Below are 25,485 nucleotides of genomic sequence, written 5' to 3' on the forward strand. Positions count from 1 at the left end.
ATTGAAATACACATTACTTGAGACAATGGGCAAAGTTCCCATTTGTGGGATATTTCTTTTTATTTGTGGGAAATATCTTCTTCTTTTCATACAGTGAAACAAAGAAAAATTGTACCAGGTGAGAAATCTTTTTCTCTAAAGTAAGCTTCTTAAATACCTCCAATAATGTAATACTTGTAAAATATAAATTTTCAAAACTCAGACTTGAAACAGGTTATTATTAAACAAACGCACACAAATCTTATTGCTTGGCACCAGATTTTTCAAAAGTTAAAGAACTATTTAAACCACCAAACTGTGCTTAAATCATATTTCAAACTTTTATACTTAGTGCTTTTATGTTCTGAATGTAGACTCTCAATCTAATGACAGTTTAGTCTGAGCCCTGCAATATATATACAAGCAAGTAACATTTCACTTCAAACCAAAAGAAATGATTAATCTGCTATTTTTGTCAAAATCATAATATTAAGATAACTATAAAAGTTAGGATTTATCCATGGCCAATGTATGGCATTCTATGGAAAGCCTTTGTTTATTCCTTCTTTACTTTCAGCTTCCTCTTTGGAAACTTCATCATCCACCTCGTGTTCCTCCTCCACATTGTTCAAAGGTTGAGAAGATTCTGGTAATAATTTTTTGGACTGGTGCTATGGCTTGGATCTGTGTCCCTGCCCAAATCTCATGTCAAATTGTAATCCCCAGTGTTGGAGGTGGAGCTTGGTGGGAGGTGATTAAATCACGGGGGTGGTCACTCATGAATGGTTTAACACCATCCACTCTGTGGTGTTCTTGTGATAGTGAGTGGGTGAGTTATCATGAGATCTGGTTATTTAAAAGTGTGTAGCACCTCTTCCCTCTCTCTCTTCCTCCCATATTGGCCATGTGAAGTGCCAGCTTCCCCTTTGCTTTTCACTGTAATTGTAACTTTCCTGAGGCCTCATCAGAAGCCAAGCAGAAGCCGTCATGCTTCCTCTACAGCCTGTAGAACCATGAGCCAATTAAGGCTCTTTTCTTTATAAATTACCCAGTCTCAGGTATTTCTTCAGAGCAGTGCAAGAAAGGACAAATACAGAGAATTGGTACTGAGGAGTGGGGCATTGCCATACAGATACCTGAAAACGTGGAAGTAACTTTAGAGCTGGGTAATAGGTAGAGGTTGAAAGAGTATGGAGGGCTCAGAAGAAGACAGGAAAATGATGGAAAGTTTGGAACTTCCTAGAGACTTGTTAAATGGTTGTGACCAAAATGCTGATAGTGATATGTACAATAAAGTCAAGGCTGATGAGGTCTCAGATGGGGAGATAAGGAACTTATTAGAAACTAGAGTAAAGGTCACTTTTGCTATGCATTAGCAAAGAGTCTGGCTGCATTGTGCCTGTGCTCTAGGAATCTGTGGAATTTTGAACTTGAGAGAGATGATTTAGGGTATCTAGTGGAAGTCATTTCTAATCAGCAAAGTGTTCAACATGTGGCCTGGCTGCTTCTAACATTTTATGCTCATATGTGTGAGCAAAGAAATGACCTGAAACTTGAATATATATTATATATATATATATATATATACACACACACACACACACACACACACATATACATATATAATATAGATACATGTATATATATTTATATAAATATATATATATATATATAAAATGTTTGAGACAGAATCTTGCTTTGTTCCCCAGGTTGGAGTGCAGTGGCATGATCATGGCTCACTGTAGACCTCTGCCTCCCAGGCTCAGGTGATCCTCCCACCACAGCCTCCTAAGTAGATGGGTTTATAGGCATATGCCACCACACATGGCTAATTTTCTTGTATTTTTAGTAGAGGCAGGGTCTTGCTGTGTTGCTCAGGCTGGTCTCGAACTCCTGGTCTCAGGTGATCCTCCTGCCTCAGCCTACCAAAATGCTATGATTATAGGTGTGAGCCACTGCACCTGGCCCTGGAATTTATATTTTAAAAGGAAGCAGAACACAAAAGTTTGGTAAATTTGCAGCCTGGCCATGTGGTAGAAAAAAAAAACAAAACTCATTTTCTGGGGAGGAATTCAGTCAGGATGGATAAATTTGCATAGTTAAAAGTAAGACAAATACTAATAGATAAGACAATGGGAAAAAGGCCTTGAAGGCACTTCAGAGACCTCCATGAAAGCTCCTCCCATCACAGGCCCAGAGGGCTAGAAGGGAAGAGTGATTTCATGGGCCAGACCCAGGGCCCCCCCGCCCTGCGCAATCTTGGGACACTGCTTTCCACATCCCAGCTGCTCTAACTTCAGCCATGCCTCAAAGGGTCCCAGGTACAGTTTGGGCTGATGCTTCAGAGGGTGTAAGCTGTAAGCCTTGGAGGCTTCCATGCAGTGTTAACCCTGTTGGTGCACAGAGCACAAGAGCTGAGGCTTGGGAGCCTCCACCTAGATTTCAGAGGATGTATGGTAAAGCCTGAATGTTCAGGTAGAAGCCTGCTGCAGGGTCGGAGCCCTCATGGAGACCATTTACTAGGGCAGTGCAGAGGAGACATGTGGGGTTGGAGCCCCCAGACAAAGTCCCCATTGGGGCACTGCCTAGTGGAGCTGTGAGAAGAGGGCCACCATCCTCCAGACCCCAGAATAGTTGATCCACTGTCATCTTGCACCCTCAGCCTGGAAAACCCACAGGCACTCAATGCCATACCATGACAGCAGCTTTGGGGACTGAACCCTTTAAAGTCACAGGGCAGAGCTGCTCAAGGCCTTGGGAGCCCACCTCTTGCATCACAGTGCCTTGGATGTGGGACATGGAGTCAAAGGAGATTCTTTTGGAGCTTGTGATTTAATGACTGCCCTGCTGGATTTCGGACTTGTTGGACTTGTAAGGGGTCTGTAGCCCCTTTTACTGAATTTATCTCTTTTGGAATGGGAGTATTTACCCAATTCCTGTACCCTATTTTGTCTTGGAAGTAACTAACTTGTTTTTGATTTTACAGGTTCATAGGCTGAAGGGATTTGCCTTGTCTCAGATGAGACTTTGGGCTTTGGACTTTTGTGTTAATGCTGTAATAAGTTAAGACTTTGGGGGGACTGTTGGAAAGGGATAATTGTATTTTGCAATGTGAGAAGGATGTGAGATTTGGGAAGGGCCAGAGGTGGAGTGATATGGCTTGGATCTGTGTCCTCACCCAAATCCCATGTTGAATTGTAATCCCCAATGTTGGAGGTGGGGCCTGGTGGGAAGTAATTGGATCACAGGGGTTGTCCCTCATGAATGGTTTAGCACCATCCCCTCAGTGCTGTTCTCATGATAGTGAGTGAGTGAGTTATTGTGAGATTTGGTTGTTTAAAAGTGTGTAGCACCTCTTCCCTCTCTCTCTTCCTCCTGCTCTGGCTATGTGAAGAACCAGCTTCTCCTTTGCCTTACAATGGTAAGTTTCTTTAGGCCTCCCCCAAAGCTAAGCAGAAGCTGTCATGCTTCCTGTAGAGCCTGCAGAACGGTGAGCCACTTAAACCTCTTCTCTTTATAAATTACCCAGTCTCAGCTATTTCTTTAGAGCAGTGCAAGAATGAACTAATATAACAAGTATGGCTGTAGTCTGTGCCTTTTTGAAGGACAAAGGCAATCTGCCACAAATATCATAAAGAGTCCTAACAACAGCCCTGAAAGCAGAATTGCTAAAGCAAAAACTGTATACGATTTCCAAACCGGTAATCTAAGGTCTTCAATAAAATAGTTATGACAAATCTTGATCCACATAGAGAGCTGAAAGAGTGCTGACCTACTGCTCATCAGAAAAGAACCTGAACCAAACCATGATGGAATTGGTTCAATACTCTTCCACTTTTCATCGTTTATAAAGTTTCTGAAGTCCTTCTTAGTCCTTGGACCCTGATGGTGTCTAAATTCACCATCTTTACAATGATAAATAGTAGGAGAGCAGTTATGATGAACTGTCTACTCAGTCCTGGCTGCCCTGTGACGTCTACTTTTGCTACATTAACCTCAAGAACTTCTCCCCATTCAGCAAAACTTTCCCATTCTGGTGGAAGCTTTTGACAAGCAGGGTACCACAGGGCACAAAATTCTATCATCCAGTCTCCTTCCAGCAACTGTCTTCAGTTCTCATCCATGATAATGCATACATCTCTCTGCCACCTGTTCTGTTTCTTTCCATGCCCTCTAAAGCAATAGCACCAGGACTGCCAGGGAAACCATGACTCCCAGAGGGCACCATATCTGCTGCTTGCCCACCTCACAACAAGTGAGGCAGCCTCGGCAGACTTGATCTCTCTGGCCCCTGGTTTCTCCATCTGCATAAAGGGATAGTAATATTATCTAGCTCATAGGGTTGTTGCAAAGAATAACTGTTAAGATATGTCAAGACCTTAGACTAATGCTTGGAATGTAATAGGCAGTCAATAACTCTTAGCCGTTCTTCTCTCTCCCCTACTCCCTTTCCCTCTCATTTTTTAAAATTTTATTTATTTATTTATTTATTTATTTAGAGACAGAGTCTCACTCTGTCACCCAGGCTGGAGTGCAGCAGGGTGATCTCAGCTCACTGCAACCTCTGCCTCCTGGGTTCAAGTGATTCTCATGCCTCAGCCTCCCGAGTAGCTGGGATTACGGGTGTGAGCTACCACACCCGGCTAATTTTTGTATTTTTAGTAGAGAGGGGTTTTGCCATGTTGGCCAGGCTGGTCTCAAACTCCTGACCTCAAGAGGATAGGCCAAGGCTGATCTGTCTGCCTCAGCCTTCCAAAGTGTTGAGATAACAGGCATGAGCCACCACGTCGGCTGTGTTATTATTATTTTTATTGACTTAGGAAAAAAAAAAGACTCAAAGGATAAACATGTGTGAAAGTAGCCATCTCTGGGTAGTAGGGTTCTGAATGACTTTTATTTCTTTGGATTTTTTTTGATACCAAATTTGTGCGCACTGAACTTAAGTTACTTTATAGTTAGAAAAAAATATTATTTAAAAACAGTATATTGGCTGGGCACAATGGCTCGTGCCTGTAATCCCAGCACTTTGGGAGGCCAAGGCAGGTGGATCACTTGAGGTCAGGAGTGTGAGACCAGCCTGGCCAGTATGGTGAAACCCTGTTTCTACTAAAAACACACAAAAAGTGGCTGGGTGTGGTGGTGCGCACCTGTAGTCCCAGATACTTGGGAGGCTGAGGCAGGAAAATCGCTTGAACCCAGGAGGCAGAGGCTGCAGTGAGCCGAGATCATGCCACTGCACTCCATCCAGCCTGGGCAGAGAGTGAGATTCCGTCTCAAAACAAAAAACAAAAAACAAAAACAAACAAACAACAACAAAAAAAACAAAAACCTAAAAAAAAAAAAACCCAAACAGTATATTTACTATGATTTTTTTTCCAAAGAATGTATACCACTCACTACATTAAGTCCTATGATTAGTGCTTTTACCTCAGTTTTATGACCTATTTCCATTAGCTTTCATCTACTTTGAAACGTCTTGCATCTTGACTTTAATTTCATTAATGATTTTTTTTCCCTTGGCCACCTATTCTTGAGACCAGCAAATCTCCTGGTCTCTAATAACTTATCAAGTCTTATGAATCTTTTCTCCTAAACCTCTCACACTACTGTCCACTGTCCCAGCCTACTTCTGATCCTTACCACTTCATGTCTGGACTATCGAGTTTTCTTATCCATCAGCTTCCTTTCAATTCTTACATAGTAAAGCCAGACAAATACTCTTAAAATACCACCTTATGTCATTCCTTTGCTCAAACACTGGCATAGGCTCCTTATATTCCCCATTGCCGAGGATAAAATCCAATTTCCTGGCTTGACATTGAAAGCTATCTCTGCTATCTCAAATAATTTACTCCTTACCTTATTTATGGTCTTTTCCTACCATATTTCTGTACAGGAGCACTTTTGCCCTCCTGCCTCCTTTATGTCCAAATTTTACTTGTCCTTCAAGATCTTACCTAAATATACAGTTGTCTGAAATGTTCATTTTTTTTCCTTTGTAAATTGCAATAGCACTGCTCTGTTTGGCCATTAATCACACACTGGCTTGAGATTTTCTTATGTTGAAATGGAATTAATCTATATCTTTTAACATTTCTGTTGTCTGTTTCTCCTCTCCAACTAAATTATAGTATTTCTAAGGGTGCTTACATTTTCTAACACCCCAGTGCTCTACAGAAGAAGAGGGATAATAGCTAGGATATTGACAGATGAATTAATATATCTAATATTTGATAAAAATAGATGCTAGAATAAAAATACTTCATTTTATTTAAAAGCAAAGACTGAATTTTGACTTGGATCTTTTCCTTGTTGACTTTGTTTTGACTTTACTATTTATAATGTTGTTTATCCTGATAGTCTGAGCTTCTTTTAATGGTCAGATCAATATTTGCTTGAATATCTCCCAAAGCAAGCCTTCTGTAATTCACTTATTAGAGAAGGTCTTTAAATTCTTGGGTATAGGATTTTAAAAATGAAATAACACTTCAGTTAGTAAAATCCTAGTTTCAGAGCAAATGCCTCTGTTGTTAATGACCTGGATGCTGTTACACTGGACTCTGGGCTTCTCGAGGGAAGTAACTATTTCTCAGATGTCTCCATGATGTCAGTGCCTAACACAGCCTCTGGCACATGGTGTGCACTTGCTGTGTCAAATGAAAACTGCAGAGCAGCACTGCAGACTCGGAAGGAGGGAAACATTATATCTCAGATATTTTTAAATGTATTAAATATTTGTCATGAATGTAATATTTTTCTTCTAAACAAACAAAGCACAGTTTTTAATGACTGTAATTTAACAATATAGTGTCCCTCCCTCAAATCTCTTATCTCCTGACTCAGTACATCCATGTCCTGGATTTACAGTATCTACTCATTTTATCATGATTGCTGCCATTCTGGTTTTGCAGAGGTTTCACGTTTCTCTGTCCCTGCAGAGTGATCGTGCTGGGATGGCTCCGTGCATGTTCTTGCCCCCAGTTTCTGCTCCTTTGAAATGTACCCTAGAACACCCAGGTGATGGGTGGTGATGGGAGCTCAGCTAGCCAAGAATGAGGGAGCAAGGGGATGTGATCAGAGGACCTTTAGGCTGCTGGAACAGAGGTACAGGTACAAGAAGCCTCATTTCTGCACCCTCTGGCAGCCAGCAGAATGGGGAAATTCCAGCCCTTTATTCTTTTCCCTCCTCCTTTCCTTCCTTTCTCCCCTCCTCCCTCCATTCTTCCCTCCTTTCCTTCTTTCTATGTAAGTAACATTGGAAGGGAATATGCTGTTTGTACAATGGCAGTCCTGGCAACAGCTCTCTGTTCTCTTCAAATCCCCTGAAGTCATGATGTGCCTCTGGCCTTTGTTCTTTCTGGTTCTACTCACCCAGTTGTTGCTCAGTCTTCCTGGGCAGCAGTTGTGTTTATGATGCCCTCAGAATGTCAGCAGGCTCCCTTCACCAGTCCTTGATTCGTGTGACTGCTGATCTTCACCTTCACTGTCCTTGATTCTTTTTGTTTTTAGTTTATGCTGCTCTTGTTTATTGTAGTTTAAAACTGCATATTATTTTGATGTGTGCATGTATCATAGTTTCTTTCCTCAATTATTTTTTTTTTTTTATTTTAGAGATAGGGTCTCATTATATTGCCTAGGTTGGAATGCAGTGGCTATTCACAGGCACAAGCATAGCTCACTGCAGCCTCGCATTCCTGGGCTCAAGTTATTCTCCCAGCTCAGCCTCCCAAGTAGCTGGGACTACACGTGTGTGCCACCACACCTGGCTCTCTTTCCTCAATTTTAATAGTTAAAATTTATTAGGGATATTAAGTCTTTAGGTGAGATAAATGTTACAAATATGTTTCTCCCACTTTTTAAGTATTTATTATTATTATTACTACATTTTTTAATTTTTAATTTTTGTGGGTACATAGTAGGTGTATATATATTTATGGCGTACGTGAGATGCTTTGGTACAGGCATGCAGTGTGAAATAAGCACATCATGGAGAATAGGGTATTCATCCCCTCAAGCATTTATCCTTTGAGTTACAAACAATCCAATTACACTCCTTTTTTTTTTGAGAAGGAGTCTCACTCTGTTGCCCAGGCTGGAGTGCAGTGGCATGATCTCAGCTCACTGCAACCCCACCTCCTGGGTTCAAGTGATTCTTCTGCCTCAGCCACCCGAGTAGCTGGGATTACAGGCATCTACCACCATGCCCAGCTAATTTTTGTATTTTTAGTACAGACAGAGTTTCACCATATTGGCCAGGCTGGTCTCAAACTCCTGATCTCAGGTGATCCACCCGCCTCAGCCTCCCAAAGTGCTAGGATTACAGGCGTGAGCCACCATGCCCAGTCCAATTACACTGTTTTAGTTATTTTAAAATGTACAGTTCAGTTATTATTGACTATAGTCACTCTGTTGTACTATCAATATTTTTATTTTTTTAAAATAAATTTTATTGTATATATTTGAGGTTTACAACATGTTGTGGGATACATATGTTAATAGATAGTAGAAAAGTTATGGTAGTGAAGGATATTAACATATCCATCATCTCAGATAGTCAATTTTTGGTGATAAGACAGCAGCTAAAATCCACTTATTTAACAAAAAACCCTGATATACAATATAATTTTATTAACTTTAGTTCTCATGTTGTACGATAGATGTCTAAACTTGTTCATCATACACATCTGCTCTTTTGAATTCTTTGACCTGCATTTCCCATTCCCCGACCACTCCCCCACCCAACAGGTGGTAACCACTGTTTCATTCTCTTTCTGATATTTGATCTCTTTTTATGATCCCACATAGAAGACACTTACTGTCTTTGACCACTTACTTGATGATGCCTCAAGGGAGATAACACTTCTTGCCTAGGGAGCTAAAACGTCTTGCCTTTCAATGTTCAGGTTGATTCTCCTAGGTTTTAATTTTTGTCACACATCCAGCACTGTTACTTGCATACTGATTTTTGGGACAGTATTGGTCAAAATTGTTCACAAAACACAAAATAAATGGACAAAAGAGAAGCCAACAATATGGAGACATATTTGCCTTGGTAGATGGGCTAAAGGTGATGGTGCTCTATGGTAGCTAAGGCCCATTAGCCGAGAGGCACAGTGCTGTGTCCTGGGCCAGTTTTACTGCTTGAGAATGCGTTCTGTTTCTTGGGGGATGAACACACACACAACACTGAAACAGATGACTATATGTGTGGAAATAAATACACATGTTTGCGGATATTTCAGAGACAGATAGTATTTAGATGAATCAGCACAGGGTGTGGTATCCTTAAGCACAGTAGACATGGATTCCAGAATCATGCCAAATTACTTGCATTCAAATCTTTTAGGTTTGGCTTCTGAAGGAACTCAACTTAAGACATTTGCGATAGCAAAGACTTTCATATTTGTGAGAAGATAATTTTAGATTATACTAAGACAATAAATTTAGTTGGGATGCTTTCCTTGTTCCTTAATTAAGGTACACAGTAGGGAAGCATCTTAAAGAGTAAAATGCTAATGCATTATATTATTATAGTATCTAATTCATTGTTTGAACAAGATGAACATTAAAAATGATAATTACATGTATAATCAGTTTATATCAAGGTTGTTAGAGTGAATTGTTTACTGGAGATATGAGGGGTGATTATCATATCACTCTAGCCTCATATACTATGATGTTAGTAATTCTTAGAGTAATATGTTTATAAAAACTCCACAAGATGTAAGCTGGGTGAGGAGTTTGCAAGCTGAGTTGGCATGATTTGGATAAGACTGAATCCAAATTAATAAGTTAAATGTAGAATACACAGCTAGGAAGACTGAGGGCCACTTGAGCTGCATAGGGGGATGGTGGGATAAGATAGCTAATGAGATTTTCACAGGTCTCAGTATACAAGTCCTAGACTCAGCAGATTACCATCCAATTCCGTATTAACACCTTGAGCTCTCGTACAGTCTTTTATTTTTTTTAAATCAAGTTTTCCCTTGTAATGGTAAACATAAATTTCACACTTATGGGATGAGCATGCTTAACAAAAGGAAGCAAAGCTCCTTAATGGGGTAATTGTTAGTGTGTAATTTTGGTTTGAGTTGCTGAACTAGTGAGTAACCTCAGGGTTGCCCTCCTGAAATAATTTGAAATTCTGTGATTTTTTTCTTTTAAATCTACCTCTGGATTTGTTATGTAGGACTCTAATGAGATTAAAATCCTATAATCAAGAACAGAAATGTCATTCTAAATGAGAAAGCCAATAAAAGAATGGGCTGATAACAATATTGGGTTTGATTCATGATTTGGGAGAGCGGTTTAAAACATTTATATATCATATACATTGTAAAAAGAGTGTTTTTAAGACAGTTTGTGTAAAACACCCTCTTGAAAGTAGTTTTGACCTCAAGGTTGTTGGGGAGATTAAGGAGATCATTTATAGCTAGTGCCTGGCATCTGTTTGCATATACCAGTTCTCATAATTATTTTCCACTGCTACTATTCCTCTGCTATTACTTCTATATTCTGCTAAAAGCTTTGAGATCCAATAGTTAGTTCATAACTCACGTGATGGCAAAGCCTAATCTGATCTGATTTGAGGCTATTTTCAAAATCATACTTAGTGTGAATACTCGTTCGTTTGTTGCAAAAATGTTAGTGTGCTTGATTCTGGAATGCCATTCCAGACTTCATTGGGATGTTACGTAACATACAGCCTCAGGCACCATTTTACTTTTGTAAAATGTGAAAAATTCTTAATTCCAAGACACATCCAGCTTTAAGGGTTTAGGCTGAGGGATTGTGGACATGAAGTCATGTTATCACCCAATCCGGGCAACCTTGATTAATTACCATGGTGCATAAGCACATGTGGATGCTGATAACTAGGGCTGTCTGCAAAACCAACAGCTTCTTTCGGGTCAGTGGCTGGATACTACTCAATTGCAACGATTATGTGGCATAAAGAGAAAGTTATGTATTTGAAGCACTTCCAATGCGGGAAAATGGTATGTCAATTTAGGGCACGTGTAGGTCTGAATCTTGATTGGTCAGAAATGTATCAGAAGTTGGAAAGAATAAAGTTACTCTTTGTAAGAAGAGGTTGATATGTCAGTGCTAGATGCCACGAGTTGAAATGACGTAAGGCTTCTTCTGATTTCATGCTGTGGGTGATGATGTGGGACTCTGGCTGCATTTGTGGGGAAGGGATGATGACAAGTCAGCAGGGGACAGCTGCTCAGCCCTGGGTTACAAACGGGTTCCCTTGCCTTCTGCCATGCAGACAGCTTTGCAAATTCAATCTACTAATGTTTTAAATGCATCTTCACTCTTTCTTCCAAAATTATTGGAATGGATCTTTAACTATTCCCTATTTTGTTAGACTGAGTTTTCAAGGCTTTTACTTAATTTCTTTCAGGCTGTTTAAGTAATCAAAGTATTCATTAATTTAGAGCTTTCTCCAAATATTTGACATAGACATCATTTTTCTCAATTATCTAGACAGTTCTATGTAAGACAATTTTTTGAGGGATTCTAGATGACCAAATATGTACTTTAGCTCTCCATTTTCTAGATGACTACAAAAACAACTATGAAGTTGTTGCTGTGTGTGTGTGTGTGCCCACATTTGCCAAATCATGAAAAGATCACTTTCTTGGGGAGAACAAAATCATGGATTGTTTCTAAGGGTTCTTACTAATGAATAGTGTCACCCAGACTCCGTTAGATGAGCTGCTAAGATGCATTGCACTTGTGAAAATTTGGTACATCACATTAATTGTTGTAGCTTAAGCACTGAAGCCTGCTAGGGACAGCATATAATCATTTTTTAAAATGCTTCTAGTATTTGTTTTTTTGTCCCTCAGCATATTTGCCTATTGGTGAAACTTCCTGAAAGTAGTTAAAAATTGAGGGATTGGATGGATCATGAGGTTTATAAGATCATGATAAATCTGTATCATTGACAATAAGCTAAACAGTTGTCACATATGAAATAATGTTACTTATTCAGGCCATCCCCGATATGAAATGCAGAACTCTTAAAGAGAGTATGAGATAATTAGATACAACTAGAAGCAATTTTTGGTGATCACAGTTGACATTTTTATATACTAGTTTCTTTGGTATTTTTAGAAGTATATTAACTTCCCATTTTGAACTATTAAATATTACATAATAACCATATCATCTGTAGTCAGGCATCAGAATTAATGCTCTATAAGTGATGACATTACTCCAGAAATGTCCTTGAGAATTTGATAAATGTATAAGTAAATTGGAAAATTTCACATAGTGTATTTATGCAAACATCTCTATAATAACTTTGCTCTGAAAATTATAATAGCTTCTATGACTATTCAGGATTCTCTATTTAAAAGATTAAGACTTGGTGTTGAGATTTCTTATGTATTATTTGGCTGTTGCACATATTAATATCCTTCTTTTAGGACAACCGCAATGGTGGTTTGATTTCTTTTGGATGGTTTGCTCTTGATATTTGTTGGGTTAAAGTGTGATTTCATTTATGGCTCTATTTAAATTACTTGGGAAGCCACGTGATGTAGTGTAGTACTTGGATTTCAAAGTCAGACATACTTGGGCTTGAATCTACTGCTTACTAGTTTTGTGACTTGGGTACACTTCTTACTATTTCAAAGATCAGCCAGCTTCTTCAAAGTGCAAACTAACTAAACTTATCTTTCAGATAACTTGTTGGCAGGATTTACTATTGTGTTTAAAAAGCAGACAGGAAGCACTTTATAAGTATTCATTCTCTTCTTCCTTTTCTGTCTCCTGAAGTCTCTAGTTATTGGAACCACTGTTAGGCATTTATCACAGAATAACTTATGTCAATAATTATATTTTTTTGCATCAATTTTATTGAGATATGATTTTAACATACAATAAGATTTACTAAATTTAAGTATAGAATTCGGTTGCTTTGACAAATAGCTATAGTCCTATATTTACCACTATGATCATGACAATGTTTCCATCACCCAAAATGTCTGCTTGTGCCATTACGCAATCTCCACCCCCTGCTTGCCTCCAAAACCACTTGAGATGCTCTCTTGCACTAGTTGTGTGAACGTGTATTTTAATTTATCTTGGGTAATCTAAGAATGGAATTGCTGGCTCATATGGTAAATTTCTTTCTTTCTCTCTCTCTCACCTTCCTTCCCTCCGTCCCTCCCTCCCTCCCTTCCTTCCTTCCTTTCTTCCTTTCTCTCTCTCTCCCCTTCCTTCCTTCCTTTCCTTCTTTCTTTCCTTCCTTGCTTCCCTCCTTCCTTCCTTCCTTCCTCCCTCCCTCCCTCCTTTCTTTCTTTCTTTCTCTCTCTCTCTTTCTCTCTTTCTTTCTTTCTTTCTTTCTTTCTTTCTTTCTTTCTTTCTTTCTTTTCTTTCTTTCTCTCTCTCTCTCTCTCTCTCTCTCTCTCTCTCTCTCTTTCTTTCTTTCTTTTTCTTGAGATAGAGTCTTGCTCTGTCACCCAGGCTGGAATGCAGTGGCACAGTCTTGGCTCACTGTAGCCTCTGTCTGCCAGGTTCCAGCGATTCTCCTGTCTCAGCCTCCTGGGTAGTGGGGATTATAAGCGCACACCACCATGCCTGTCTAATTTTTGTATTTTTAGTAGAGATGGGGTTTCACCATGTTGGTCAGGCTGGTCTCAAACTCCTGACCTCAGGTGATCCACCTGCCTCGGCCTCCCAAAGTGCTGGGATTATAGGTGTGAGCCACTGCGCCTGGCCTGTATGTTTAACTTTCTAAGAAAGTACCAAACTATTTTCCATCATGTCTGTACTTTTTTGCATTCCCACCAGCGATGTATGAGAGTTCTAGTTGCTCCACAACCTTGCTACTACTTGATATGGTCAGTCTTTCTAATTTTAGTCATTCTAGTGATAGTGGTATCTCACTGCTTTTATTTGCACTTATCCAATGATCAATGGTGTTAAATATTTTTGCATAGACTATTTTCCATCTTGATACCTTCTTTGGTGATACAACTGTCCAAAATTTTTGCCCTTTCTCTATTAGTGTTTTAATCTTCTAATTATTGAATTGTAAGAACTCTTTAGGTATTCTGGGTATGAGTCTTTGCAAATATTTTCTCCCAAACTTTGGTCTTGCCTTTCTAAAAAATAGACTTTAATCTAGGTGTAGCTTTTTAGGTTAAAAAAAAGATCTTATTTTTTAGAGTTTTAGGTTCACAGCAACACTGAGAGAAAGGTACAAAGATTTCCCACGTATTCCCCGCCTCACACATGCATAGCCTCCTCCATTATGAAGAGTCCCACCAGAGAAGTAGATGCATTACAAGTGATGAACTCACATTGCCACATCCTTGTCATCCAGGGTTCATAATTTACATTAGGATTCATTCTTGGTGTACATCTTATGGGCTTGCACAAATGTATAATGGTGTATCTCCACCGCAATTATCATTTCATTCTCCATATAGGTCACACACTCTTTTTAGGAAGGGGCATGGCCCTCTTTTTCACTCATAATATTTAACATAAGACATTTTAAAAGTATAACTTCACCAAATAACTACTGATTGATTAATGATTAGGGAATAGGGTGTTTTGGGTAATTCCAACTATCTGACAACTAGATATGAAAATTCCATTTTTAAAGACTTTGGTAACAAAAAAATACACTTAACCATAAAATTGACATCATCATCATCATCCTTTTATGAAGATACCTTTTTAATTTTTAAAATTTAAAAATTACAATTTAATTAAAATTAAAATTTAAACTTTTTATTTTTTAAAAATTATTTAAAATGTTTTTTGTGGGTACAGGGTAGGTGTATATATTTATGGAGTACATGAGATGTTTTGCTACAGGCATGCAATGTGAAATAAGCACACAATGGAGAATGGGGTATCCCCTCAAGCATTTATCCTTTGCGTTACAAATAATCTAATTACATTTTAGAAGTTATTTTAAAATATACAATTAAGTTATTATTGACTATAGTCATCCTATTGTGCTATCAAATAGTAGGTCTTATTCATTCTTTCTGAATTTTTTTGGTACCCATTAATCTGAAGACACTTTAAAGTTTGGTATGGTCTCAGAATAATAATTTTAACTATAAAGTTATATATAATCATAGAAGTAACAATAATGATCATTGTTATAGCTGACATTGATGAGCATTTAGTGTGAAGGGCTTTATGTACATTGTCTCATTTACTCCCCTTAATAATTCTTGGAAGTAGGTAAATTATGATCTACTATTTATAGATGAGGAAGCACATCCAGTGGGATTAAGTAACTTGTCTAGGATCACAGAGCCAGTCCCTGATAGAGACCTACGCAGACATCTGATGCTGAAGCCAATACTCTTACAAACCTCTTGAATATGAGTTGAGTCATAATTGCCCCGAGGAAACGGAATATTACTTAAAAAATTTTTAAAACAAAATGCCTGGTATTAGAGGGTCATTTGGCACTTTCGTCTTTTTCATAAGAGTAGACTGTAGACTACTCCACCTTTCCAAAGGAGAATTTTTTTCTGCTACTGTAAATTGAAGTGTTGTATGTTAGAAAAAATACAAAAAGCTTACGCATGTTAACTTAGTAAGTAAAACTGTATTTATAAGTTATCTTTCTTATTGTTAGATAACAAAAATACAGGGATTACTTTTTTTGTGTGTGTGTGTGTGAGACAGGGTCTTGCTCTGTCTCCCAGGCTGGAGTGCAGTGGCAAGAACATGGCTCACTGCAGCCTTGACCTCCTGGGCCCAAGAACTCCTCCCATCTCAGCCTCCTGAGTAGTTGGGACCATAGGTGGATGCCACCACACCCAGCTAATTTTTTAATTCTGTAGAGATGGGGTCTTGCCATATTACCCAGGCTGGTCTTGAACTCCTGGGCTCAAGCAATCCTCCCACCTTGGCCTCCCAAGGTCTTGGGATTACAGGTGTGAGCCACTGTGCTGGGCTGGATTATCAATTTTTTAAACCTTTTTATATAACTTATAATTTTTGATGTTTATTTATTTATTTATTATACTTTAAGTTCTGGGATACATGTGCATAATGTGCAGGTTTGTTATGTAGGTATACATGTGCCATGGTGGTTTGCTGCACCCATCCACCCATCATCTAGGTTTTAAGCCCTGCATGCATTAGGTATTTGTCCTATTGCTCTCCCTCCCCTTGCCCCCCACCCCCTGACAGGCCCTGGTGTTTGATGTTATCTATTCTTAATTCAGATGAATTTATTATATTATTTCATTGATGAAGTGGTGACAAAGGAAAATGCTTTAAGTTAGGATAATAGGCCGGGTGCAGTGGCTCATGCCTGTAATCCCAGCACTTTGGGAGGCTGAGGCAGGCAGATCGCCTGAGGTCGGGAGTGCAAGACCAGCCTGACCAACATGGAGAAACCCTGTCTCTACTAAAAATACAAAATTAGCTGGGTGTGGTGGTGCATGCCTGTAATCCCAGCTACTAGGGAGGCTGAGGCAGGAGAATCGCTTGAACCTGGGAGGTGGAGGTTGTGGTGAGCCGAGATTGCGCCATTGCACTCCAGCCTGGGCAATAAGAGTGAAACTCCGTCTCCAAAAAAACAAAAACAAAAAACAAAAAACAAACAAACAAAAAAGGATAATAATAGTATCTACTACATAAGGTTGAAGTGAAGATTAAATAAGAAAATACATATAAAGGCCTTAGCACAGTATCTTGCAGACAACAAATGCCCAATGTTATCTTATAGTAACAGTTCTATCCTCAGTGACTGTTGACTTTGACTACTAATATGTCTTTGAATTCAAGAATAAACTTTACAAGGAGCCCTAGTGCAGGCAGCCTTACTTAAAGTGTACCAAGACTAATTCCTGTGGATTGATGCAAAAAACAGGGTAGTGTTAAAGGTGTCCTAAAGGGTTTATATCACTCAAATGTCTATAAAATCCAATGGATGGCCATGGTGATGCCAATGACTGTAGGAACTTTGCACCAGACATTGTTCCAGTTGTGCTTTGGTATTGCTCTGAACTTGGATCTCTCCAATGGAAATCATGCTTCTTCAAGTGCCCAGAAAGTATAGTGTGTCACACAGATGCCTGTTTACCTGGAAGGTGCTTCCTGGCCGTGACTTAGCCTTGCCAGGAGGTAAGTTGAAGCTGCTCTTAACAGCTGGTATGCTCTTCTGAGGCTTCACCATAATTACTGAAGTAAATGGCATGCAACATATTTGGCATGTATTTTCCAGATAATGTACATTTCCCTGCCGTCCTTATGGAAGCCTATTAGTGATAAACTGGAAAAGGAAATCTAATAATGAGCTTCTTTTTCATTTAAAATGCTTTTAAGCCTCCTGCTACTAACAGCTCCAAAAATATTTTGAGATTTTCAGCTCTGATGTGATTTTTTTTTTAGTAACAGAGCCCCATATGCTTCTTTTTTATTTGTATAAATTTATGGGGTACAAGCATAATTTTATGATGTCTTAGGTAATTGGGTAATACCATGGATAGATGGCATAGTGATGAAATTAGGGCTTTTAGGGTATCCATTACCCAAATAACATACATTGTATCCATTAAGTAATCGCTCATCATCCACCACCCACCCTTACCCTTCCAAGTCTGCATTGTCTATCTTTCCACAATCTACATCCATGTGTACACATCATTTAGCTCCCATTTATAAGTTAGAACATATGCTATTTGTCTTTCTGTGTCTGGCTTGTTCCACTTAGGATAATGGACTCCAGTTCCATTCATGTTGCTGCAAAAGATATGTTATTTTTTATGGCTGAATAGTATTCCATTGTGTATATGTACCACATTTTCTTTATCCAGTCCTCCATTGATAAGCACTTTGGTTGATTCCGTATCTTTGCTATTGTGAATAGTGCAATGATAAATGTGCAAAGGCAAATATCCCTTTGATATACTGATTTCCTTTCCTTTGACTAGATACCCCAGTAATGGGATTGCTAGATCAAATGTTAGTTTTATTTTTAGTTCTTTGAGAAATCTCCATACTGTTTCCCATAGTGGCTATACTAATTTATATTCCATCAACAGTGTATAAGAGTTCCCTTTTCTCTGTATCCTTGCCAACATCTGTTATTTTTTGTCTTTTTAATAATAGCCATTCTGGCTGGTGTAAGATGATATCTCATTTTGGTTTTAAATTGCATTTCTCTGATTATTAATGATGTTGAGCATTTTTTTCATATGCCTGTAGGCCATTTGTATGCCTTCTGTTGAAAATTATCTATTCATGTCCTTTGCCCACTTTTTAATAGAATTATTTTTGTTGTTGTTGAGTAGAGTTCCTTATAAATTCTGGATATCAGTCCCCTGTTGTATATATAATTTTGCAAATATTTTCTCCTATTCTGCAGGTTGACTGTTCACTCTGTTGACTATTTCTTTTGCTGTGCGGAAGCTTTTTAGTTTAATTAAGCTTCTTATAATTAAAATTTTGATACCTTTTTGTGTTTTGGAGAAATGTGCCCTCAAATGAAAAGAGGACAGGCTTTGGGTTCAGATAGAGTCAAGTTCTAATTTGGGTTCTACCACTTAACTAATTGCTTATCTCCTTAACTTCTCAGGGACTCAGCTTTCTCATTTGTAAATTGAAAATGACAGTATGCTTTTTTCCATAAGGTTGTTAGTGTTGATGGCACAAGTAATGTGAAGTACCTAGTGTAGTTTCTGAAAGGTAGTCATTAAATAACAGTTATGATTCTATTTTACTTCGGCATGAATTACAGTTCAATTAAAATACTGCTTTGGGTTTATGCCTTTGTAAGTTGAACCTTTGAGATACTGCCAGCTCTGGAAAAATTGATTTTACAAATAAATTTTCTTTTTATGCAAATAGTCTTTTGATTTCCATGCATAATTTTATTCTACATAGTTAACATGTTAAAACTATAAACTTTATAGAGAGATGGCTTTTTCAGATATGCATCTAAACAAAAATTTACCCATACTTTTGTGGTTTATAGTCATAGCTTAAATAATTATAACTACCTTAGGGGTGAAAATTAAAATAATGTATGCAAACATTTTGCTGATACCTGGAACACAGTAAATGCTTAATAAAAGACTGCCATGGTTTATTATAAGGGCCAGCAAACTTTTTATATAAAGGCTCAGATAGTAAATATCTTAAGCTTTGTGGGCTGTACCATGTCTGTTGCAGTTGCTCAACTCTGCCATTTTGGTGTAAGTAGCCATACACAATACATAAATGAATCCATATAGCTGTTTTCTAATAAAACTGTATTTACCAGATCTGCTGGTAGTTTGTTAATCCTTGACTTGTTATAATAGTTTGGCCTATAAGAAGTCATCTTGAAGTACTAGGCAGATCAATCTTATAGAAAATGGGAGGATTGCTTTACAAATACTGTCCTGTACATACATTCCTCAGAGATTATTGATGTTCAGGATGTGTCAGGTGCCCCTGCAAGAAATGCTATAGACATAAGAACAAATAAAACAAGTCTATTGACCTGTAAAGGCCTCCTTCAAGTTAAAAAATACTGATTTGTCCTAACTTTATACAAAGATAGTATATTTGATGGCTGGAGTATTAGCAGATGAATAATATAAAGGTACTACTAATTCCCAAAGATAGGTTTAATTTTTTTGCTTATTTTAATATGTATTCAATTAGAAAAACCTGAAAAGATGAACAGTTACAAGGAAAACACCAAAAAACCCCCATTGTAATTTCACTAACCTGAGCTAACAACTTTTGACACATGGATGCGTTTCCTTCTAGTCTATTTTGTTTTTTTAATGACTTTTTGGAAGCATATTTTACCTACCATGTTTACCTACTCTAAGTATACAACTCAGTGATGTAAATGTATAGAGTTGTGCAACCACTTCCAGAATTCACTTTTAGATCTCTGGTCCTTCCTTTTATTCCTGAGATAAAATTGACATAAAATAAACTGTACATAATTAAATATACAATTTGAAAAGGTTTAACACATACACGCACACACACACACACACACACACACACACCCATACATATATGTAAATATGCAATAGTCCCCCATTGTCTGCAGAGGATACCCCCGAACCCTCAATTCATGCCTAAAACCTCATATAGAACTGAACCCTATTTATACTGTCTTTTCCTATGTATACACACTTTTAACAAAGTTTAATTTATAAATTAGTCACAGTAGGAGATTAACAACAACAATAATAAAATGGAGCAATAGCAAGAATATACTATAATAAAATTTATGTGAATGTGGTCTCTTTCTCAAAATATCTTACTGTACTGTACTCAACCTTTTTTTGGTGATGTGAGATAATAAAATGTCTATGTGATGAGATGAAGGGAGATGAATGACGTAGGCACAGTTGACAGTTGTGGACAGTTGACCTTCTAATGACACTCAGAGGAAGGACCGTCTGCTTCTGGCATCCAATCATGATGACGTCGGTGGCTGGATGTCAGGAGCAGATGATGTTGATGACTAACGCGTGGGTAGCGTAGACAGCGTCGGGACGCTGGACAAAGGAGGATTCACATCCCTGGTGGGGACAGAGCTGAACAATGTGAAGTTTCACCAGGCTACTCAGAACGGCGTGCAATTTAAAACTTAAGAATTGTTGATTTCTGGAATTTTCCATTTGATATTTTTGGACTGCAATTGGCTGCAGGTAACTGATGCATCGGAAAGTGAAACCAAGGATAAATGGGGACTACTACTACCACTACCACACACACACACACACACACACACACCCCAGTGAAGTCATCACCACAATCGAGATGGCAAACAGATCCAGATCCAGCATTGCCAAGAGCGTTCTTGGGCCTCTTTTAAATCCCTCCTTCTGCCTGACCTCCTTAGTCCCCGGTTAACAGTGTTCTGGTTTCTTATTACTATGGGATAGTTCACGTTTTCTAGAATTTCATAAATTGAATCATCCAGTGTGTACTCTTTTATGTCTGCTTTCTTTCACTCAACATAATTATTTTGAGATTTCTTCACATTTCAGCAAGTATCAATGGTTCATTTCTTTGTATTGCTAAGTAGTATTCCATCTTATGACCATATACTATCATTTGTTTATCCCTCTATCTCTAGATAGATGTTTTGGATGTTTCCAGTTTTTCACTACTACAAATAAGGCTTCTGTGAACATTTGTATAGACATATGTTTTTATTTCTTTTGTGATCATACCTGGGTGTGGAATGGTTGAATCATGTAATATGTATATGTTTGACTCCTTAAGACACTACTGAATTGTTCTCCAAAGTGGTTGTACCAATTTTACATTCCCACTAGCAGGGTATGACAGTTCTAGTTTGCATCACATCCTCAAGAACACTTGGTATGGTCTGTCTTTTTAATTTCAACCATTCAAATAGGTGTTTAGTGGTATTCCATTGTGGTTTTAATTTGCACTTTACTGATGACTAATGATGCTGAATATCTTTCATGTGCTTATTTGCCGTTTATGTATCTTTTTTGGTAAAGTGCCTGTTCAGAAATATTTTCTACAATTGTTTCCTGCTAGATGTTTTTTTTTCTTTGGTTGGTTTGTTTTTTTGAGACAGGGTCTCACTCTGTTGTCCAGGCTGGAGTGCAGTGGCATGATCACGGCTCACTGTAGCCTGAAACTCCTGGACTGAAGTGATCCTCTCACTTCAGCCTCTCGAGTAGCCGGGACTACAGGTGCATATCATCACGCTCAGCTAATTTTTGTATTTTTTGTAGAGATGGGTTCTTGCTGTGTTGCCCAGGCTGGTCCTGAACTGAGCTCAAGCAATCCGCCAGCCTTGGCCTTGCAAAATGCTGAGATTACAGGTCTGAGCACCCAGCCCAGTCTTTTTCTTGAAGGTTTATATAATCGTGACCACATTATTAAAAGAATTTTGTATCCTTCATTTTCACTTAAATTTTAAAATAAGTATTTCTTCAAGCTATAAAAATTCTTCATAAACATTAAAATTAATAGCCACATTGTGTCTCAAAATTTAGTTAACACTTTATTATTAATGTTGTTTCTATTATATACATAATATAGTGATAAATATTACCATGATATATATATATATATGAATTACTGTCCAAAAACTTGATCGTGTAACTTTGTACCAGCAGTGAATAAGAATAACTAACTCACTTATTTTGTTTCTGCACTGAGTATTATTTCAGACGTTGTGAGTTTATTAAATTAGAATTGTATCTCATTGTTTGCAGCTTTTTTTCTTTTTCTTTTTTTGAGATGGGGTCTTGGTCACCCAGGCTGGATTGCAGTGGCACAATCATGGCAAGCTGCAGCCTAGTCTGCTAGGCTCAAGCCATCTTCCTGCCTCAACCTCCCAAGTAGCTGGGACTACAGGCATGCACCACCACACCTGGCTAATTTTTAATTTTTTTTGTAGAGAACTAGGTCTCACTATGTTGCCCAGCTTGGTCTCCAGCTGCTGAGCTCAAGTGATCTTCCCGCCGTGGCCTCCCAGAGTGCTAGGATTATAAGCATGAGCCACTGTGTCCAGCTGCAGCTTCTATTTCTTTGATAACTTGTGAGGTTAAAGTTTTTCATGAATTCATTTATGTTTTGTTAAGTCCCATCCATTTTCTGTTTGTGTTCTAAGGGGATTCATTCTTAACTTTTTATGAAAAATTTTTTTGTTCCAAAATATACTTTAAAAAATTTGGCCTATATTTTTCATGCCTTCCTGATAACAGCCTGTGCTCCTTCTTGAGGATCTGATGAAGTGTATAGACAGTGGTCACTCACAGGTGGCCATCTGATTTTTTTTTATTATTATACTTTAAGTTCTAGGGTACATGTGCACAACGTGCAGGTTTGTTACATATGGATACATGTGCCAATCTGATGTTCTAAAGCCACAGCACGTTAAACCCATTCCCCTTCCATGCCCCAGATGCTAATTAAGCATAACTGGCTGCTTCTTGTACATTTGTATGTTCCTTTTTAGGGAACACATTATTCTCTAAATAATTTTCAAATTACTTTGAAAATATTTCTAAAGGAAGTTAGTGAATTTCAACCAACGATTTCTCTCTATGGCAGCGAGGAGAAAGCTCTCCAAATCTACTGAAACCCTCTTCCCCTCTCATTTGTGACCTGAGGTGCTCTCTGGATGTTTCAGCAAAGTGATAGACTATTCCCTGACTGCCGTGGCAGCTGTTCTTTTGCTGTCAGGCCTGTGTCAAAATAACGGAATCACTTAAAATAAAAAAAAAAAATTGCTGCTCAAAATAACTGAGATCAAAGGCCTCTTATCTGCCTGTGTTTGTGAGTGGAAGGAATGAGTTGGAATAATTTTCTTTAAATACAGTGCTCTGGTGCTTTAAAGTACTTTGGCTATTTTTCAGGGAATATGCAAGTTGAAAGAGAGTTGGTATCACTGTTGTGGTATCATGGCGGCGTGGATTGTTCTTCATGTCCTCTTGTTATCTGCAGTGCTGTGTCACCAAACACATACAAGAAGGTGGCCTCCTATCATTATGCCACACACCAGGGTTAATAGTCATTTGAGGACTCAGGCATGGGAATAAAATGTTTTTCTGTGGCACCATCCTGGGTGCAGTCCCAGACCCTGGGACTGAACCTATATTAAGCTTGTAACCTTAAGCCACTGTGGGCACGGTTCTAAGCAGGGTTCACTGCCATGTGTGGCAGCTGAGAAAGTGGGTTACACACCAGAGGGAATATGGGAGAGCCATGGGCAGTGAGCAGTGAGCTGGGGGTGGGGTGTGACTTGGAATCAGAGGGTGACAATTTAGAGACCGAGTTCAAATGAGGGAGCAGTAAATCCAGGTCAGTTATAAGGAGGCTCTGAGGACCCAGCAAACCCACCTCAGGATGGTAGTGGCCTGTGGAGAGCCTGGATTAGGTAAGAGTCAGGGATCTGTGACTGTAAACCACAGGGGCCAACTCTGTAAATCAAGGACTCTATTGAGGTGGGATTGGAGGAGGTAGAGATACTCACTGCAGCAGGGCAGCCCTGAGGGTCTAGCACCAGGAGTCGATGGATGACTCTTCAAGGCTCTGCTGTAAGGACGAAGCTGCAGCTGCTTCTGTTATTTTACCCAAGATTCAAAGTCCATATCTTCATTCCTTCTCCATTTGATAAGGGCTTATTAGTGCTTACAGTCAACACTGCTTAGGCACTGATAATGCATCAGTGAGAAAAACGGTCCTTGTTCTCATTGAGCTGACATTCCAGTGGGAGAGGCAGATAATGAACAAATATATAAATGTATGCAGTGCAGTGATACTCACCTTAATGAAAACTGCAGCAGGGTGGGTGACAGCGGAATGGAAGCAGGTGGCCGGTGCCATGTGTAGATGTGTGGAACACTGTGGCTTCTGTAAGGGGTCATATTTGGGCAGAGATCTGGAAGAAGTAAGGGAGTGAGTGAGCCGTGGGCATCTGAGGAAAGATCTTCCAGGGAGAAGGGCATCTGAGTGGCCTGGGTTGGTCACCTGTCTACTGATGAATCATGGAGGATGGGGCCCTATGAATGACAGGCTATCAGGACTGTGTGCAATAGGGGTGACCCCCAAAGGAAAATGGAATTGCGTTTACTATAGAAATTCAATAAGCAGAAAGAAAAGATGTCCACCACAGTTGGGGGTGGTGTTTCTTTCACTGAATTCTGCCCCAAAACAGAGAGAATGAATGAGAAGGGGAATTGTTTCCACTTCCAAGAGATGGGGACAACAGGAATGAGGTGGACAGAGAGGCCTTGGACAGCCTCTGGTACGCTGGACTCTCAACTGAATCCCAATGACTGGTGCAAAAGCAGAGAGGGAAGAGGGTGTGGGAGGAAAGATATAAGTGTTCAGGAGACCCGAGGATGAGCACCCGGACACCCCGTTCTAGATGCTGGAGCCTGCCCTCAATAGCACAGTGGACATGACTTGTTCTTCTATTGCCATCTGGGAAACAACAGAAGACCATTGCCAAATGCTATTGCATGGTAGAGGGAGCCAGTTCTGTACTGCCATCACCCTCTAGGGCACGCAGAGAATAGGGACTGGCAGCCTGCACCCAGCTGTGTGTGCATTGAAGCCACAGGATGGGCCTAGGGTGCAGGCGATAGTGGTCACTCTTCTCTGCCTCTCCCTGAGTGTGATCAGTTGCAATTCCCTGAATACAGCATGCACTTTCAAATCTGTGTGCCTTTGCCCATGTGTGCTGCTCAGCCTTTAGTGTCTAGCGTCCATGAAGCCTTCTCTGTCCTCTGTCCCCAACTAATTACAACGTATCATTCCTTTCCCACAGTCCACAGCATATTATTGGTGCTTGTTGCACCTACTCACTGAACCTTGGATCATGGTGAGTTTTACATGTTTCTTTCCTGGAAGACAATGCATCAGTTTTATTCACCTTTGCAGTGACCCCTCCCTGTCCCAGTGCCTTGCATCACAGAGCGCATGGATGAGTGAGTGATCTCTGACCTTGCAATGTGAATCTGTATTCAACCTTTTAGGGCATGAGGCCAGGAAGGAGGTGACTAT

General features: G+C 39.2%; 1 protein-coding gene and 1 pseudogene across 2 annotated transcripts in view; one reads left to right on the forward strand and one right to left on the reverse strand.

Annotated features, from left to right (window-relative positions):
• Window positions 1-25,485, forward strand: part of SLCO5A1 (solute carrier organic anion transporter family member 5A1) — a 155,768-nt gene that overhangs the window by 31,343 nt on the left and 98,940 nt on the right. The window lies entirely within an intron of this gene.
• Window positions 438-17,152, reverse strand: LOC105737621 (annotated as a pseudogene).

This window comes from Nomascus leucogenys, chromosome 16 (genome assembly GCF_006542625.1).
Source record: "Nomascus leucogenys isolate Asia chromosome 16, Asia_NLE_v1, whole genome shotgun sequence".
In the NCBI taxonomy this organism is placed as follows: Eukaryota; Metazoa; Chordata; class Mammalia; order Primates; family Hylobatidae; genus Nomascus; species Nomascus leucogenys.